Here is an 18,464-nt window from a genome sequence, read left to right on the forward strand (position 1 = left end):
CTTCATCTGAGATTTGTAGGCACTTTCTCTGCCACTACCAACTGTGTTGACAGTTTTGCACACGTTTTGCTTTGGTTTGGTTTTTTTTTTCCTATAGAGTTCAGGATCAAAAGCAGAGAAAGAACAGATAACTAAAAAAGGCAAACAAATGCTTCTCCTCTATGTAGTGAAAATTGAGACACAATTACAAATTAATCTCTCCACCCACCCAGAGCAGAGCCACAAACAAAACTCAGGGCACATGGGTCTCCCTCAGATTTGTAGTAACAAAAAGTGAGTTAATACTAGTGGAACTGGGGGAGCAGGGGAAGGTAAAACAATGCAAAACATAAAAGAAGTTAAGGTTGCTTAAGGCTGCAAACAAGTATTTTTTGGTCAGCAAAATCAAGTGCTGTCAGTGAATTAAGCAGGATTAGAACTGCATGAGCAACAGAGAATAGTACGATACAGTTACTAACATGATATAATGGACCCAAGACCAAGCGAAATGCTGATGTAGCTTTCTCATTACTGTTGTAAAAGCATTTTTACCACTGCAACATAAAAAATGCAGCAGGAACATGCCATTTCGTTAGAAGACAAACTTCAGATTAGTAAGAGCTTTTCGTACTCTGTCATGGTATCTCCAAGGTTTTACAACACTCATTTCTGCTTTTTTGCAGTGGTATGACACAGGTACGTCGAACTGTTCTCTGGGCTGTAATCCCACGGGCTCTTCTGAATGACACTTAGGTTGCATTAACCTGCATGTATAGCAAATGCTATTTTTAAAACAATTTCATTCTATCCATCATAGTTAAACTCTCAGACTGAATTGTGAACCACACAGTCATTACTGCAGAGTGCCTTGCTGGTGCCTCTGCCTTCACTCCCTGACAAAGGCAGCACCCCATAACAGACCTAGCGACTGCTACCTGCAACTGGAAATCACGGCTCCAGATGAGATAAAGACTTTTTCTAAAGATTTTCTGGTGAAGAACTTCTGGTTTAGTCCTTCACTTCCTACGTAGTGTTTTTCGTAACATTATATTCTCCTCCTTCCTGAGGTTCAGCTCCTCTACCAGGGGCACAGCTTGTTTGTAAAATCATCTCTTACAACTACCGATGTCAGGCAAAGCAGAATTTGAACCTGACCTAATCTTGTCAATGATGATTAGTCCTATGTTAACTTCTGTGAAAAAAAAACCTGATTGCTTTTATTGATTACATTAGAGAATTAATGGGTGAAGAGCAGAAGGCATTTTTCCTATGGAAATCAGTAAATCAGTTTGATGCTGTGTCACATGAAACCTCACTCATAAACCAAAAACAAATTAAGCTGAATTAGGAGCATTATCACACAGACCCTAGACTGGCTGAAGAAGTACGACGACAGCCAATGTAAATAAAGCGACTGGTCTTTTCTCAAATCCCCAAAATAAGTCACTCCGAAACCAACATCGCCAGTTAGGGGAGCTCAGAAGAGACCGACATGCAACCCACCTGGCAAGGCTGAGGCTCTGCTTGACAGAAAATGTGTGGGACCTGGACAGCTAATAGGACAGTTTGCTAAATGATAACCCGATAGTGCCCTAAACTGAATGTCCCTTTCACACCCCCCATGATCAGAGATTACAAAGGCCCTTCGTGATGCAGCTTAATCAAATCTGACCCTCTTAGCTCATCCTTCTTCACTTCTAAACCTCACTGCTCATCCAAACGTGTGCTCACTGACAGGTATTGCCTTAGCCACGCACTCACTGACAACCTGACCCTGCTGGATGAATTTGCTAAATATATGACTAGCCATAAACTGTACTAACCCCATCACTGAGCCCTCCCTCAAAACACAGTATTAATTTCCTTATTTCATACCCTAGCACACAGAAGTAACAGCCCCTCCAGTTTTCCTCTTCACACGCTTATTCTTCTGCAAGCTTTTTCACTCCTGAGGTCTCTCTGGGGGTGGCAGCCATTTACGCCAAGCAAGACAAGTTGAGGCCTACAGGCCAATGCAGCCACATCCCAGGCTTCCCTTCTCAAACACTAGCAGGTCTTGCATGAAAAAGAGAGTACCCCTAAGTCACTCAAAAACAGTTATACTGCAGACAAAGTCTCAAATTTCAGTGGGTATCTAAGATTCAAAGTGAAACGAACTGACACATTTGAAGAGTCCAAAGGTGTTTAACGTGGCCTACGCGCATGAAATGGAAAAACAGTTAATTTAGACTGGTACCCGAAGAATAACCAAATCAGAGCCTGAGTGTGCTGGAACAAGCCTCTTTCATGGGGACCGACAGACTGCTACTTTTTTCAAGTGCCATGTTATTAAGAAAAATAAATCATTAATGAATTGCCATTTTTCTTCAGTTAATAGATTAGATCATTTTTATTTTTCTGTCTCTCTTTAATAATCAGAGGTTTCTAGGAAAATGAGGTTTATGTAACCACTATGTTTGTGTATGTGTTCTGGTCTCATGACCAATAACTTCCAAATCCATTGGTCATCTAAGCTGGAGTTAACAGAAGTGAAGAAGTCTTGAATTGTCACGTTTCAGAGAACCCACTGACAACCCACAAGTCTGGAGGAGACCAGGCTCTATTTGCCCATAAGTCATGGAAATACCCATTTTGAAAGCTATGGCATCACGATTCTTTAAGCAATGTTATCATTTCACAGGCTGCATATCTGTGAATATAAATGCATTAATATAAATATAAATTTATATTAATGCATTTCTAAATATAAATGCAATAATACGTGATCTGATCTTAAATAACAGAGAGCACCTGTTAAACTGTATTTTGGAGTAGGCACCTTCTCCTTAAACACAAAAACTTTGAGGTGGAGGCCTGGAGAGGTTGGGAGCTGTCACATTTTGTAAGTGTCAGGCAATCTCTTGGACTGGAGTTATAAGGACAGTTCCATTTCCAGAATGAAACAAGGTAATTACGAACATGGGAGGAAACAGAAACCTTTAACTCTCAGCAAACATCTAGCCTTATACTAGCAATGCCACCCAGTGCCGATGCACGATCCCAGATGGCTGGCCCCTCCATAGCACCGCACGCCCCAGCATCACGCTGCAGCACAGACCCAAAAGTGCAGCGCTACTCCATCACCAGCATAAACCAGGTCCTCAGGGACTCCGTATTTCCCTGCAAGCCACTCAGCAGTATCTTTTACAAGATTTGTTCTTACTGTAAAAGATGAGGTGGGAGTTTCCCTAGAATCTTCTGGCCTCTTGAGAAGCAAGACTCTTTTTGGCCCACCAACTTCACTTACTGCCATGCAAGACTCCCGCTGTACAGTGAGAGCTTCCGTAGCCGCTAAGCTGGCAGGGATGATATATCCATTTATCAGTCCTCTTCTCCCTCAAATCAGTACTAAAAGGAGAGGGAAAGAAAGTTCAGTGGAAGTCAAGTTTGCACGAGGCAAGGAGGCATGGTTAAGACAAATGCCAGCATGCCAGATCCCTTGCAGATGGACTCATTATTATTCCTCTGAGGCAGGCTGCCAAACATCACAAGCATGGGGTCACTTCACTGTAGCTGTCATTGTCCACTAAATCAGAGCACTGTTCACATTAAAAGAGGATTTTTTTCAGGCACATAACAAGTGTAGGTCTTGAACATGCAAACCTGTGATCGTTAAGGTTACCTACAGCACATGGTACTGTATATTTAAAGATTATTCACTTGGAAAGTCGACAGGATGAACTGTTAACAAAAATCTTTTGGCTAAATGTGCTGTCCAGTTATTTTCCACCCAGATGAAAAGTTACCAAATAAAGACAGTTAAAGCTGTCTAGAATCCAAACCAAAGTATCTGAAAAGCGCACTTTCAGAAGACGAAATAGCAGCTAGAACATAAACCCTGATATACTTCTTTTACACAAGACACTTTAAGTGAACCATATAAAACTATGTCAGGTAAGTATACTTGTTATCTATTTCTGGTCTGGGTATTAGTGGGCAATAATTTATTGCTTTAACTTCAGGCTCTCGTACCAAAAAAAAGGGAAAATTCCTCAAGATGCTTAATGCTGCTTCGTCCCAAGCCAAATAATGAAACAAGAGTAAGCAACGGACAGAGAAGCTGTATGTGAGATGAGGAAGGACAAACAAAAGGAAATGTTTCTAAAAATAATTTATAATAAACCAATTTTGTAAACACAGACCACTGAAAATCTTCACAGGGTGTGCCTGTACTGTTGATGGTGGCATTGCCTTGGGGTCATATTTTTGGGTAATGGCAACGTGCAGCTTGTCACCAGGGGACAACTCAGGACCAAGAGTAGTTCCCCTTTCCACGCATAGGGAAGAGCATGCAGGAGCCTGGTTTTAGAAAGCCCACCCTCAATCACCATCTCTTTCTCTCAAGCACATGTAGATCTTCAGAGGTCGCCATCTCCCAGCTGACTGCCTGACTGCGGGTGAGCTATTGCAGCTGCTTGTTGCCTGCACCATCCAGCCAGACCTTCAAGGTCTTCCTCCTCCCCTTCCAGCCCCTCTCCACAGCTGCGGATTGCCTCAGGGAAGATTTGGAAGAAAGCAGTGATGGGATGCAGAGACATGCGGGAGCCCGGGGCTGGCTGGTGGCGTCACCCATCTGGGACGAGGCTACCGACGCAGGGACTTTAGGTCCATAGCTTTCGGTCCGTAGACAGATGGCACCTATCAGCCCTGGGCATCTTTCCCAGGGTGGCTGTTGACAGTTAACAGTCAGTTAACAGTAATGAAGGCAAATACCACATATTTTAAAAGAGGCTGGATGGTATAGGACTTGATACAAAAATTATACCCACACAGACAGACTTCCTTTCCCCCCTCTTCCCCTTTTCTTTTTTTCATCAAATAATGTATTCCTTACTGAACCATCAGTCTGTACATCAATCCCAGGGCTGTTTTAACAGTACAGATGAAGGCTAGAAGGCTGAGTAAAAATGGCTGGATGCAAGTGTGTAAGGAAAGTTATTCCTCAAGTTAGATATTAGTGGCATGTATGAAAGTTCTGTTATTACAGAACAGCATGATAAGAAACCTGTATCGAATTTTTAGCATATTCCCTTAAGCAGACAGCATCACCAGACATCTGATTCATTTTTTTCTAATGGGAATCATAAGAAAGGATATTGTATTCATGGATGCAACTGTGAAAACTTTGTGGTTGCTGACAAGTTGCCTGGGACAATCCTGTGGTTGTCTAAATACACCAAGGCCCTGGTTCCACTGCTACGGAAATTCTCATTCACAGTTTTACCCTCTCTTGACCGTAGCTTTTGTGACCCCTCTTTTCCTATTATCTCAAGTACCAGCCTTCCAGACACTGTGTCACTTCCAGTTTATTGCTAGTGTATAAAGGAGTGCAATCACAGGACTCGGACAATTCCTTTAGCTTCCTATGCAATTTAAGATCCATTTCAAATGTGCCCACCTTCCTTTCAAAGTCATCTGCTTTCCTGTTTCAGCCCTCTTCCAAGACTGCCTCTTGTTTCTTTCCTTCCCCCATTACACGCATGTTCTCTTTTTCCACACACATTTCCATCATACATTAGATTCTTCCCTTTCCCAGACACAGCCTCCATTATCACTGGCAAAATTCTTCAGTCTGCAGCTCCCCACATTTGTCACAGCCTTTCACTGGACCCTTTCATTATGAAAATCAGACATAGGAACACCCTCATTTGTTTATATCTTCTAGTTGCTAACAAGTTGTTCTAAGTTGTGAACAAACTTTTCTTCAGTAACAGTTCTTCGGTACATTTATCTTTGTAAATCATCCAAGGAAATGCCATTTTGCATTAACGCTCTACAGAAAATAAAGTTGTAATTCCAGTTAGCTCCCGTTTTCATGATTTGGACTGAGCATTTCACTCCTGTAAATCCTTATCACAGTACTTTGTTACAGACTTCAATTTTCAAACGATCTGCTTTTTTTAAAAAAAAAGTTAATTAACTTTGATGCCATCTCATTTTAACAGCTTCTGAACATTTCTATACATTACTTATCAGCTTTTCTTTTCCACCTCCAGCAATCTAGTTCAAACCATCTATGATTCATTGCACAAGCCTCCCACGCCCCTGCAAAAGTAAATCCAAAACATTCTGGTAGACAAATGGGGAACCCAGAAGTGTTTCCTTTGACACTTCATTCATTCGCTTCTTCCACCTTTTATTTTGGCGTTTGCAAAGGTTAGAATGGATGTAGTACTCCTGCATTCCTTCCTCAAAGGGGAAAATGGAAGACCATAATGCAAAACCAAAAGAGACTGGTTAATTCTAGTTTTTTAACAAAACCACAATTAAAGGGACAAATCCTATTCCCATTAAAGTCAAAGGGAATTCTGCCCTGAACAGCTTTCAGTGAGACTACAATACAACCTGATGAGGCCATCCTACAGAGTGAGCAGCATGTAAGACTCTGGTTTTCACAGTAAACTGGCTCAACAACATTGGGAGATCCTTTCAGTGCATCCTTTGGAGTTGCTACTGACTGGAGTAAGTGGAAGGAGCTCTATAGACCAACACGTGCAAGACCAGACCCATTTTCCCACCTACTCATTTCATTTCTCACCCATCTCCCTGTCTCTTTCCACCACAGTTAATTTACTACTGCTGAAGGCCCTAACGAGATGTCATCAAGTGATCGTACTGTGTCCATTTATACTGGTGGCAGCTGTATATCACTGCTACTGCCCCAGGAGAACTGGGGCAAGAATTAGGTTTTGTTCTAAGTGCATACCTGTCGTAAGGCTTGTAAGCATATGCAGTTACGGAAACAATGCTTCTATCTGTGAGCCTTCTCCCTGACCTTCCCTTACTAGCTTGTTTGATTTGCACTGCTCCTTGACATTACAGGGTGACAATCTGGTTTCATTTTCCCATCTGTGCCTTGTAATACCTGCAGACATAATATGAACAACAGGTTAAGAAGTAGCTGAATACTTAAGACACCCAAACTCAACATTACATTCTTTTTAAAAAAATATTACAAACTTAAAACCATGTTCGCAGTTGTATAATTTTAGTGCTTAGTCTCCCTATCTGTCAGAAGAGAAAAAAAAAAACATTCCTAGGGAGAAATTCAGCTTGCCAGGTGCCAGTGGTGTCTGCAGGTTTCCTCTCTTTCATGTGTTTGCATGTGTGCGTGTGTGTGCAGGCATGCACATGCACCTGCACACTGGTGCATATATATACACGCAGTTAAATGTACACAGACACAGACAGATTCAGTATACTCCTAGATAAATAGTTGAAGCTGTAAGACAAGACGCTGTGCTTTCGTGAAAAAATACTACCTCTAAGAAATAAAACTGCTACCAACACTCATCATGGGCAGTAAAAAAACACGTTCTTTCCAATAATGTCAAAGTAAACAACTTTGTATTTTATGCATAAAACCACTTTGATACTAAGAGAGTAATTTCATATCAAAGTTTCCAGTTCTGATTTATATCAGTTTCAGTTTTCTCTTACCATGATTTTTAAGACATCCTAAATCATTAAATTTTTAAATTAATTTCCTTTAATGATGAATCGGACTCTCCTTTAAAAAGAGTGCCTGGTATATCATTAAAAGAAACTAATGAAGGCAAATGCTTTAGAAGCTCTAACAATCAAAAGAAGACTTTTTTGGTTGCAATTAATATCTTTTTTCCAGATAATTTCTCTTATTAAAATATGTTAATTTACTCTGGTTACAGGTTATCTGAAACCTTCCTAAATGTCTGCTGCTAATTCCAGCTGGAGGCAGTGTAATTTGAACCCAGAAGAATCAAGACCACATTTTTATTAACTTGAGCACAAGGCCCTAAATCCCTCAAAATGTTATCCTTCAGGACACATGTTGCCTCCTTTAAACCTGTACTTCTTTGCAGTATGAGTTGTAAAAGGACAGCAGTAGCACGAGCACATATCTGTCACTACAAAAATAGTCTATTCATAGCATTGTCTGACAAAGCACCTTTAGCAACAAGGCACCCTATCCAGAGATTAATTTTTGCAGACATTTGTATGCCAAATTAAAAAAATCTCTATGATGGTGGGTTTAATGAGGTACTTTGTTATTCTCCGTAATAAAAATTAAGAGACAGACAGAATTCTTCAGCTTAATTGCTACATCTGTTATTAGGCACTTTACTGTGATTGACTGGAGTGTATGTGTCAGAGCCTGTGCCAGAAAACAGGCAAACTTTGTAAGTAGACTTATAACTTATAGCCCAACTGGCATTAGCAGCATCTCTGTTACAACTTCTGCTGCTGCTCAGTTAAAACTGCAGGAACATTGGCCCTGGTTCAGTCATTCATTAAAAATAAAAACAAGTATTGCGAACTGTGCATGGGTTTTTCTTAAAGGGAAATTAAAAGCATTCACTATTTTCAGAAGGAAATGCAGTGGTGATCTGAATGTGTGGATGACATGTCTCATTAACGAATGAGAGACATAAGCAATCCAGAGTTTGGAAACTGCACTGGAGGAAATTTCACATTCAGTAGTACCTCTGCTACTTTATTTTGCTAGCAGACGAGCAACCAGCCGAGAAGACTGTGAAAAACAGCACGGCATTTGCAGAGGGACTGCACGATCACGGTGGGCGAGCTTCTGGGAAGAGTGAAAAAGCATGGACGCTCTCCTCCAACCTGCGTGGAAATTTGGGATGAAACCTGAACTCAGTCACGAAACTGCTTGCTCTCTCTGAAATCCAGAGCAGCCCAACAGCTCAACGCTGCCAGCATTTGCCAGGTCACCTCGCTGGCCGCAGCAGGGACACCCCAGGCAGCTTAGCACAGCACTTGGTGCAGAGACAGCAAACCCGACTGCAGCTCCCTGGCAGCAGACAGCGCAAACGAGTAGGGGAAAGCAAAGCCCACGTTAGAGGGAGAGATCAGAGGAGCCACCCTGACGGATGATGGCGTGACGCCGGGAGGAAGCACATCCCTCCTCCTGCCCGTGGCCGTATGCTGGGTGGTGCTGACAACTGACTTCTGATGACTAAAGACTCAGGTTCACGATCGCAACACCTGGTGAAAACTCCGTGCTTGGGCTGGCCAATAACTGCTTATTACACTGTTTTTACTACCAGCTGATCTTCTTTTGGCTCCGAAAGCTCTTAGCATCTACCAGCCCTGACATAGCAAAACAACTCTGAGCTCACACACACTTTCTCCCTCGACTAACTGTTCCTTTCCAATTTCACACAGGCTTTCTACTAAGAGTACAGAAATGTATGTTGCTATTGTCAGCAAGGAAGACGGACAGGCCAGCTGCCATATTGCTTAAAATTACTTCTTTTCATCCACTTCATCCAGTAAGGAGCAAGGGATTATTCGACCTTCCATACCAATTTTCTGCGCTGCTCTAGAGAGTGCAAAGAAAGGTAGGAATGTGTAGAAGAGCAACGAAAACTGTACTGGTATCCATTGCATCCGCTCCTGAAAGGCAGAAGGATGCCCTTGTGTTGAAAGCTAAAGCAAAGCTGTCTACCATGGGCTGGGGCAAGCGACGGGCCCTTCGTCTGACCCAACCTATCAGCTGCCCGGTGAACTAATCCATGAATAAATCTTTCTTCTCTCTGGAGGGCAGTTTGGGACACTCTAATTCCCTCCCTCCAGTAGAGCAAATGACTGTTTTTTGGAAAGAGCCTGCCCTGATGGGTGAGATGAGCCAGGGCAGATGCTCTCTGTCACTGTCTGAAGGTCTTTGTTGTGCTCTCAGGAGCCCAAGGCTGCTCCACGCTGCAAGGGGTTCCAGCATGTTTCCGTGTGGCTCTCTGTCTCTGGGGTCTCTTTCCTCTCATGTGCCTTTTGCAAATCTCCCTCAGCCTCTTTAATTTAGCAAAAGATAGGATTCACTTACTTAAGCACACTTATTTTTAGGTATATGTTATGTAATAATCTCACTTACAGTCTTTTTATCAACGTAACTCCCTATAAGATCTACAACACTTTTTCTAACACTGTAAGGCTTTTTGTTCTTAAGGCTACCCTTAATAACCACGTCGTATATGGAAAGTATTTAGACTCCTGTCTAAATGTTTTATCTCATTTCATAAAACAAATCAACAGCAGAGCTGAAAACAGAATTTAGGTCTGCTAGTCTCCATTTTCAGCCTACCCTTAGGACCCATGCCTCCAGTTTGATATTTTGCCACAATAACACGCAGTAACATGCACATCATGCTTACAGTGCCTACCATGGGTATAGCATCAGAATCATGAAACACAGACTTTTGGGTCTTAGACAGTTACAAAAGGAATCACAACACATAATATCATGACTGAGAGCATTTCTAACAGATTTGGGTCACCTCTGAAGAGGCCAATAATGCCCTCTTGTCTGTCTGCTTTTTCATTTCTTTATTTTTCCCACTGGTATTCTTGTTGTAAACTGCAATGAAGAAAAACACACATATATGCCTAAGAGAAAACCTCGATGTACCAAAACTTTGGTATTTCCCTGGAGATAGGCAATACAACAGAAAGCAGGGTAATTTTTGGAAGTACAGTGAGAGACTCCCACAGGAGAAGAGGAAGCTTAAAGTACATCCTAGGATGCAGCCTCCAGAGATGTTTCTGAATGCTACTAGACATTTTTGGAGTGACTGCAATGGATTTCTACTCCATTCCAAAAACCTCCTACAGAAGACCAAGAGTCGGCAACCTCAGGCTTTTTTTACATCTACTCTCATTGCTAGATGAGAAAGAGCATTTCTTGCCTGCATCCCAGCACTACTTTAGCAAACCAAACCAAACCAAACCAAAATCTATTTTCTGAACTTGATTCACTGTCAAAATAAATATTAACTTGTAAAAGGGTGTGGTACACACAGAAAGGCTGACAGTCTGCAGAGACACAAAAAAATTCTTCTGTATTTTAGTGGCGCAGACCAGAACCCCAAATCACTGCATCCTTTGAGGTTCACTTACTATGAACACATATATCCTGGCTGTCGTTACTTATACATAATGCAAATTGGCATGAACTAGCGTTCAGCAAGAAAGAATGAAGCATATCTTAAAAATGCATTAAAGTTGTAGAGGAACAACACTGTTCCAGAGATAAGACTAAGTTTCCCAGCTCTCTGAAATGTGTTATGGAGATGGAAAAATCTACTGACAGCAGTGGGGATACTTAAAGCAAGGAAGCATCTCTCTTGCTGTGTTTTTGTTCCATTTTGCAACAACTACTCACCCAATCTTCTTATGCAATAATTAAAAACGCACTCTTTTGCGGGCTCAGAGTTTAAACAACTTCCCTGGAACTAGTGAAACTCACTTCCATCCAGTACCATCTCTGTCTTAAAGTGATGAAGCCCTGTGGCATACCTGCATAGCAGTATTTGCAATGTGTAGTGCCTTTAATCCAAAACAACCCTAAAGCATGAAGAGCACTAATGTTGCTATGCATTCTCAGCAGAGTCCATTACAGAGCTGGCATTTCAGCTTTTTTCTAAAAGAAAATTTAATAACATATTAAAAGAGGCTAGTTGTTCTGGCTTTGGCGGAGGCAGCTTTGGGATATCTGGACGACACAGACACGTGTGCGTTCACAGATCCTACAATGCATTACCCAGGCGATGCAGAAGGGATCCGTGTTCATGCACCTCACCTCAGTTACTCTGGAAGTCCACTGATTTCACTTGAGTTACTCCCGGTTTACTCAATGCTAATAAGAAAATCAGGCCCTCAGCCTCTGTTCTCTTACGCCTCTAATTTGAAAAGAAATGAAACTAGCTAAAACTAATTTATAAAAAAAAAAAAGCACATTCTTTGCACAGAGCTAAAATCTTCATGAAATCCCTCAATTTAAAATACGCATTTCAATCTCACTGGCAGGTACTCTTCAGAAACAGTTGTTATTTACAGTATCAGCCTGGGGAGGAAAAAAGAAAAAAAAAAAGAAAAAAAAAAAGATTAAAAGATCAAGTTACTCTTCACTTCCAAACAAGCCCGGCCACAGCTGTACATCAGCTTCCGAGCAACTGCTCCGCAAACACACAACAGGGTTTCTGTCTTCCCACAGGGTTTGCTCAGGTCACCCGCATGTGGCGTGGATTAAAGCAGCACTAAAGCTCCATTACAGGGCAGGCGCAGCCGCGAGCTGAGCGCGCTAGCCGGCCGTGCTGCTGGTCAATGCCGCCTCCGGCTCTGCCCCGAGGGGTCTACCCCAGCGCCGGCAGGAGCCCACGCACAGCCGCACGGCCCTCGCACAGTCCACGGCCGGGGCGGAAAATGGGACCCAAACGGTTTTTCTGCTTTTACGTTTTCACTGTCTAAGCAGAATGAAGTCAGAGGGAAGGAGACGAGTGTGTTAAGAGGGGTTTTTGTAGGCAAAAAGAGGATAGTGAAGAGGCAGCCTATGATTTCGGGGGTGTCAATGGAGTCAGGTGTCGACGGAGTCAACGCAATGACAGGTGTCAATGCAGCCTGTGCAAACTATGAAGTTTTCTTTAGAAATACCATTGTCAAAACTGAAAACCAGAGGAAGGCGCAGTCCCCATGTCAAACACCTGAGTACGTGGCACAGAGGCTCCCCGTACGGAGATGCATCTTCAACCCGCTGGAAAGGCAGAGCTCATCCCTCAGCACCCGGACAGGCTACACCCAGAGTGCCCAAACCCACATGCAGCCCATAACCTGGTCGAGTTTAAGACCTCGGTCCCCTGCACGGGAAGGGAAGGAGACAGCTTCATCAGGGCTGTTGCACTCGGTAGACCACCAGCCTTCCTGCACCTCAGCAGGCAAGCGAAACAGCCAGCAGGGCCAGGGAGGTGGGTTTTTTGCTCCTGGACTTACAGTTCCTCTCCTCATAAACACGACATTGAGAAACTGCAGAGTGTTACGTATTTTTTTCTTTCCTATGGGTCATGCCAGGAAAACAACACCAGCGCAAAGCAGCGGCAGCAGCCATCCGGCCACAGGTGCCGAGATCTTCGTCATTTCACCTGGATATTCACCTGCTCGCTCACAAAGCACGTGAGAACTCACAAAGCACGTGAGTAACGGCGCTGGAAGTAGCATCACAAAATTAGGGGCAAATAGGATAATGGTACAAACGGGCAAATGGGACTCCCATTTAGGGGTTCACAAAAACTCTGTTTAGACTTAAGTGTCTGTTTATTCCTACTACAATTATCTACATTTTCTGTGAAACTAAACACCACTCTAGAGAGGATATAAACTAAGACCTGTTGAACACAACTAATAAATCTCCTTCCCATCTTTCCACGAAATCTTCTTGAGGTGTTTAGATTCCTGAAAGTCTCCTAGTTGCATAATAAAAAATGAAATTCCACAAGTTTCAAAGTTCCTGTATTTTGATGTCACTGCATAAAGTAATTTGGATACTTCCAATGCATCAGAAAATGCCAAAAGGATGGGAGGACCTGACAACATCAAACAGGACCGTGAGAGCTTACACCATGAGAGATAGCAACACCTATATCGAACCATAAATAGCAGGCAAGAATCACACAGCACCATCTCTGCGTTAAGCCTTACTCATAATTTTTAAAAAACATACGCAAATGTCCTTGTCTTTTGTGGTCCCAAAACCAAACATGGTACAGGCAGATGCGATTTGAACAGTAAAGCACATCTAAGACATGAATTCATTTGTACAAATCCAAACATCAGTATTTGGAAGTAATAATTTCCTTTCACTGAGCAAAAGGGCCATGTGAGAGATGGGATTTCAGATTTGGAGAGGCTGTTTGCTTTACTGTCTTCAGGAGATGGACAATGTGCTGTTTCACATGACACGCGCGTTTAGGACATTCATAGGGACATTACAGTTGAAGAAATTCTTATGCACAAAAAAGTAATTATATGGATAATTAAAATCCACTGCTGTCATAAGGCTGTGCAGTGGCCTATGAACATCCTTTAATGGCAGCACATACAGCGATCACAAGCATCATTTCCATAGGGCTTGCAAGAGAAAAGGAAATCCTATCTTCTATACAGTCTGGCACCCTTCTAACAGTTAAAAACAATTATTACGAACTGATCCTTTTCTTGAGGACTGTTTGGAAAAAAAAACAAAACAGCCTGTCTAGCCCAGCTTTACCCTCAGCAAGCATTTATTCACCTGACTTACTCAGACAGATCACTGAATTTCTTAGACTGACAGCTCAGTCTCCGTCTGACACCAGCCAGGCTGTGTCCTCAGTATTTTTTCTATTAAAAACATTTACTAAAACATGTAAGGTAAACACTGGAGGAGGAAAAAAATGGTCAGCAGTCTAACTATGCCAACCTTGCTCCCCAAACCAAACACCTCCTGTTTTTTTACCAGGAGCAGTGAGACTCTTCAAGCACACTAAGGTTAAAGACAGAAGCAACAACCACAAAAAACCATGCAAGTGTCAGGCCAAAATTGGCTGAGATTTTTATTGACATGTAAAATTCAGACAAAATCATTAAGCTCCCTAGTTTTGATCCTCAACCACAAGCAACTTGGCGTAAAAGGGAATTTGTGAGCAGAAGTGCCAAGCTCATACAGAGCCTGCAACAACTCCTGAGAGTCATGTTTTTGGAGTGAGGGGGGTGAGTGCAGGGAAGGGTGGCTGCTGGGGGCAGCCCTCAGCACGTGTTGGATGGAGCAGGACTGAGCTTGGCCCTTGTTGGTGCAGGCAGGAGTAACAAAATCATCAGCTCTTCCCGCGCTTGTATTGAGTATTTAAATAGAGCTACCAATATACCATGCTTCTTGATTTACCATTTGTACCCCAAACACAAAATACAGCCTGACTCCCTTCAGATTAATTCTTCATGACACAAAACTCTTAATATAGGCATAAGTAATTTTGGTGATTGTCCCTCCCAAAAGTATAGACGAAAAACCCTCCAAAGAAAAGCCTAATGATGGAGAACTGAATAAATAAAAAGATGCATTATTTAACACTACTCTGTCACCAGTTGCAAAAAATACTGTTCCTCTTTGCACTTCAAAAGCTTCTCTAAAGTAAAATATTCAGTAGGAAAGTGTAAACAAAGTAGGAAAAATGTGTCAGTATAAACAAAACACAACTGCAGAATAGGAAATCATTTTATATTTTGAATTTCTGTATTCAGAAAGTGTAACAGTCAGAGCAAAATGAAAAAAAAACATATTTGAACCTTACATGAAATTAAAGAAATTGAACTCATGGTGCTTTGTTTTTATACCAGTACCAATATACCAACAAACAGGCAAAGACTGCTCTGTAAATGATGTTTCCCTCAAGCTAAGTGTTTAGGAGCAAATGCCATTCAAAAGCAAACACTAGTTTAATAAGGTCCTTAATCGGAACAAGAAAAAAGAAAACGGAAGAGGGGAAAAAAAAAGGAAGAGGGGAAAAAAAAAGGAAGAGGGGGGGAAAAAAAAAAGAAAAAAGGAAAAAAAAGAAAAAAGGAAAAAAAGGTAACATACAGCAGTAGCTAGGGAATGAGGCCAAAGCGTCTCCGCCGAGTGTGATCACCAGCGACTCTGGTCATCATTGGGTGCCACCTCCTGTGCACTGGAGAAGACAATCCAGCCCTCAGGGCTGCAAAGGCGAAACAGTTGTTTTTAAACAAATACATATCTAATTGAAGAGCTTTCCACTCCAGCTGCCGTATCCTATTTTTTAAGTAGATTTACAATGGCTGACGCAAGTATGCTGCCTTTGGGGCCAAGATTGCTGCAGCTTGCAAGTTGTCAGGGACATTTCTTCATGTATCAAGTGCTCTGATTCTTGCCAGTGGTCTTGAACCTTTTGAAGAGGGTTTGTAAGTCACCAAACAAATGCTTCCCAGAAACACACATAAGCATTACTTGGGCATAAGTTCCAGTGATCATAACATGTGTGTGTTGACAGACCAGTGCAGTCCAAAATTATGTAAACACTTTAGAGGAAACTAAAACTCATTTATACATGCTGAAAGTACACTGTAGGAAGCAATCCTGTAGCACAGAGCAAAGGAACAGGAAGATCTGCTTGGTCTGTTGACATACTATGTCTAATTCCCACCATGTCTGTCCTCAGTGCTATGTTACATGTTTTTTGCTGATTCCTGACAGCAACTTCCAAAAAAACATAAACAAATCAATTATGTCATTTTGCACTTACAACTTAACTGGACCTTGGCACACACACACACGAGCGCGCACACACACGCATGTCTTTTTCTTCTTTTTTAACATGCAAGTGCTTCCAGTGTATTCACGTTCTCAGGGCGACCAAGCTTAGTCTGACTATTGGCTTTGGGAGGATCTGATGCCAGCCAGCCGTGCATAATGGCTTCTTTGTCTGGCTGTCACATGAACAGCGTTGTGTTACAATCATTGTCACTCTGGGCTTAAACTGCAAGGCATGCTTTCACACAAAACATTCACTTTGGGGGCTCTTTTTGGCAGAGCCCTGTGATCTAAACTCTTTTGCTCCTCTTCAGTTAATCAATTCAGCAGTGACGAAACTTTAAAAGTCAGGATTCAAAAGCTCTCATCCAAATCAACTGATTCTAAAAACTTCTCTACGGGTCACATGAAGAAAGGGGCAAGTAACATAAAATAGCCATCATCTAAATTACTATGCGTGAATCAACACCAAACTCAAGTGTTGAGCAACATGTTTAATAAAAAATAGACTGCCGTAGTACAGAAGGTCTGAATGCAGCCAACAACAGTGAAAACACAGAAACAAGTTCGATTTATTTCACCTTTGCAGTATGTGAGGTCAGAAGCATACCACCATGGTAGTGGGATCCTCCTAAAACCCAGTTCAGAAGACAGGCACAGCACCGCAGCTGTAAATTCCCCCCCTTTGTTCCACCAGCTAACAACCTCGCCGCTCCCGCCTGCGTCTACAGTGCAAGGCAGATGCACCCTGCAGCCCTGATCTTTAGATATGAATTACGATGGTCAAAACTGCATGTCAAAACTAGACTGCAGCGTCCAGCTTCCTCCAGCGCATGCTGGTTCCCCATGGGAAACCCCAACGCACCGGAAGAGCCGAAGCTGGGGAGGTCTCCGGCAGCTCGCACACCCCGGGCTGGCACCGCTGCAGAGCTGCGGCGTGACTGCAGAGTACAGGCACTGCGCGTCACTGCCAGATCCACTGCGAACCACGGATGCGGATCGCATCATGAGTTTTCCTAAGCCCTTTGACAGCAGAGTATTTTGTTCCACATAACCGTTAGGGACAGGAAAAATCCCAAGTCAAAGTTACCTCCACCTTGAATATTCTTCTCCTGTACTTCAGAAAAATGTCTGCAAGACAAAATTAAAACAGGTCCACAAGATAAACGATGAGTAACTTACCAGGTGACAAGGTTACTACTTGCTGTGTAAATCCTTTAAATTCACCAAGTACCCCAAAAAAGTCCTGAATAGTAGATAAACAAGATTTCTGTATAGGAAAAACTTCAAAAGATGCTGTGAACACGCTGAACTCATTGAGACCCGGCACGGATGTCTTTGTTTTCATTAATGAAAAATATTCTCACAGGGCTAAGACCAAACTATGTCAAGAACGCCATCCTCCTGCCCTTACTGTCTCTCTGAATCATTCTGTGCTGCACATACTTGTCTCGTACAGTTACTTGTGGAATACAGCACTACTCACTTTGAAGAAGGCTTACAGGATCTACCCCTGAAGGAGATAAGCACGATGCAGCAAGAACTCATAGCATAATGCTTGCGATGTACAGAAAACTTTACAAAGGAATGGCTTCTTTCCAAAAGAAATTGGGGTGTGCGTGGAACAACAAACTACCAGCTTGCTTATTGTTTTCTGTCCAGTCCATTTTTCTTTTCTTTGCAGTCCATCAAAGTAACGTATCTTCTGCTAAACTCTGGTTTGATACTCCACCCTGCTACTGCTCATAGACGTGTCAGTCACGCTAAACACACATTATTGCTCTCTTGATCATTTTTCTTTCTTGACCAGCCCTCCCTCTTCTCTACATCCTCCACCACTGTTTCGAGGACACCCTCCCAGACCAGCACTGCCCATAAGAGACATCACTGGGCTGGGTCAGGGCCCCCCAGTCTCATGCCTGGACAACTTCACCCCACACCACAAAACCCTGTCGGTCTTCTCTTGCCCAGCCTGACAAATCCACCTTCTGCATCGCCCTAAGGTCATGACTTCTCTGAACCCCTTGCCTTTCATGGTCTCTTCCCATGCCCAACACTTCTCGTACTTAACAAGATGTTGACCCCTTTTTTGGCAGCGCCATGGTACCAGCCCTCATTGGTAATACACTGGTGTTTCAGAGTAGTTCTACACTGTCTTCTATTTGAAGACTCTCACCTGAAAAAAAAAATCATTAATCCCTTTAAACATTTTAATTTCTATTATTTTTGATGAATAAATAATATAACAGTGGCTTGACAGCTGTTTTCGTTACTTCATTGTCCTTCCTTATTTCCTATTGTCTTTTGTCTTAAATTTTAGATTATAAAAGGCAAGACCATTTTTGCTATTGTTTTTGTGCTGTTGTACAGCTCCTGTGACTGG

At 42.4% G+C, this 18,464-nt stretch overlaps 1 protein-coding gene across 4 annotated transcripts in view; it reads right to left on the reverse strand.

The window, feature by feature from the left end:
* MEGF10 (multiple EGF like domains 10) overlaps positions 1 to 18,464 on the reverse strand; it is a 106,799-nt gene that overhangs the window by 84,466 nt on the left and 3,869 nt on the right. The window contains exon 2 of one of the 4 annotated variants that reach the window (XM_075526961.1): positions 3,266 to 3,366. The exons of 2 other annotated variants lie outside the window; for them this stretch is intronic. The gene's annotated coding sequence lies outside the window, so the exon portion shown is untranslated. Of the gene's footprint in view, positions 1 to 3,181; positions 3,367 to 18,464 lie in introns of all 4 variants that reach the window. One more of the 4 variants, XM_075526962.1, reaches the window with a different exon arrangement.

This window comes from Mycteria americana, chromosome Z (assembly GCF_035582795.1).
Source record: "Mycteria americana isolate JAX WOST 10 ecotype Jacksonville Zoo and Gardens chromosome Z, USCA_MyAme_1.0, whole genome shotgun sequence".
Classification (NCBI taxonomy): Eukaryota; Metazoa; Chordata; class Aves; order Ciconiiformes; family Ciconiidae; genus Mycteria; species Mycteria americana.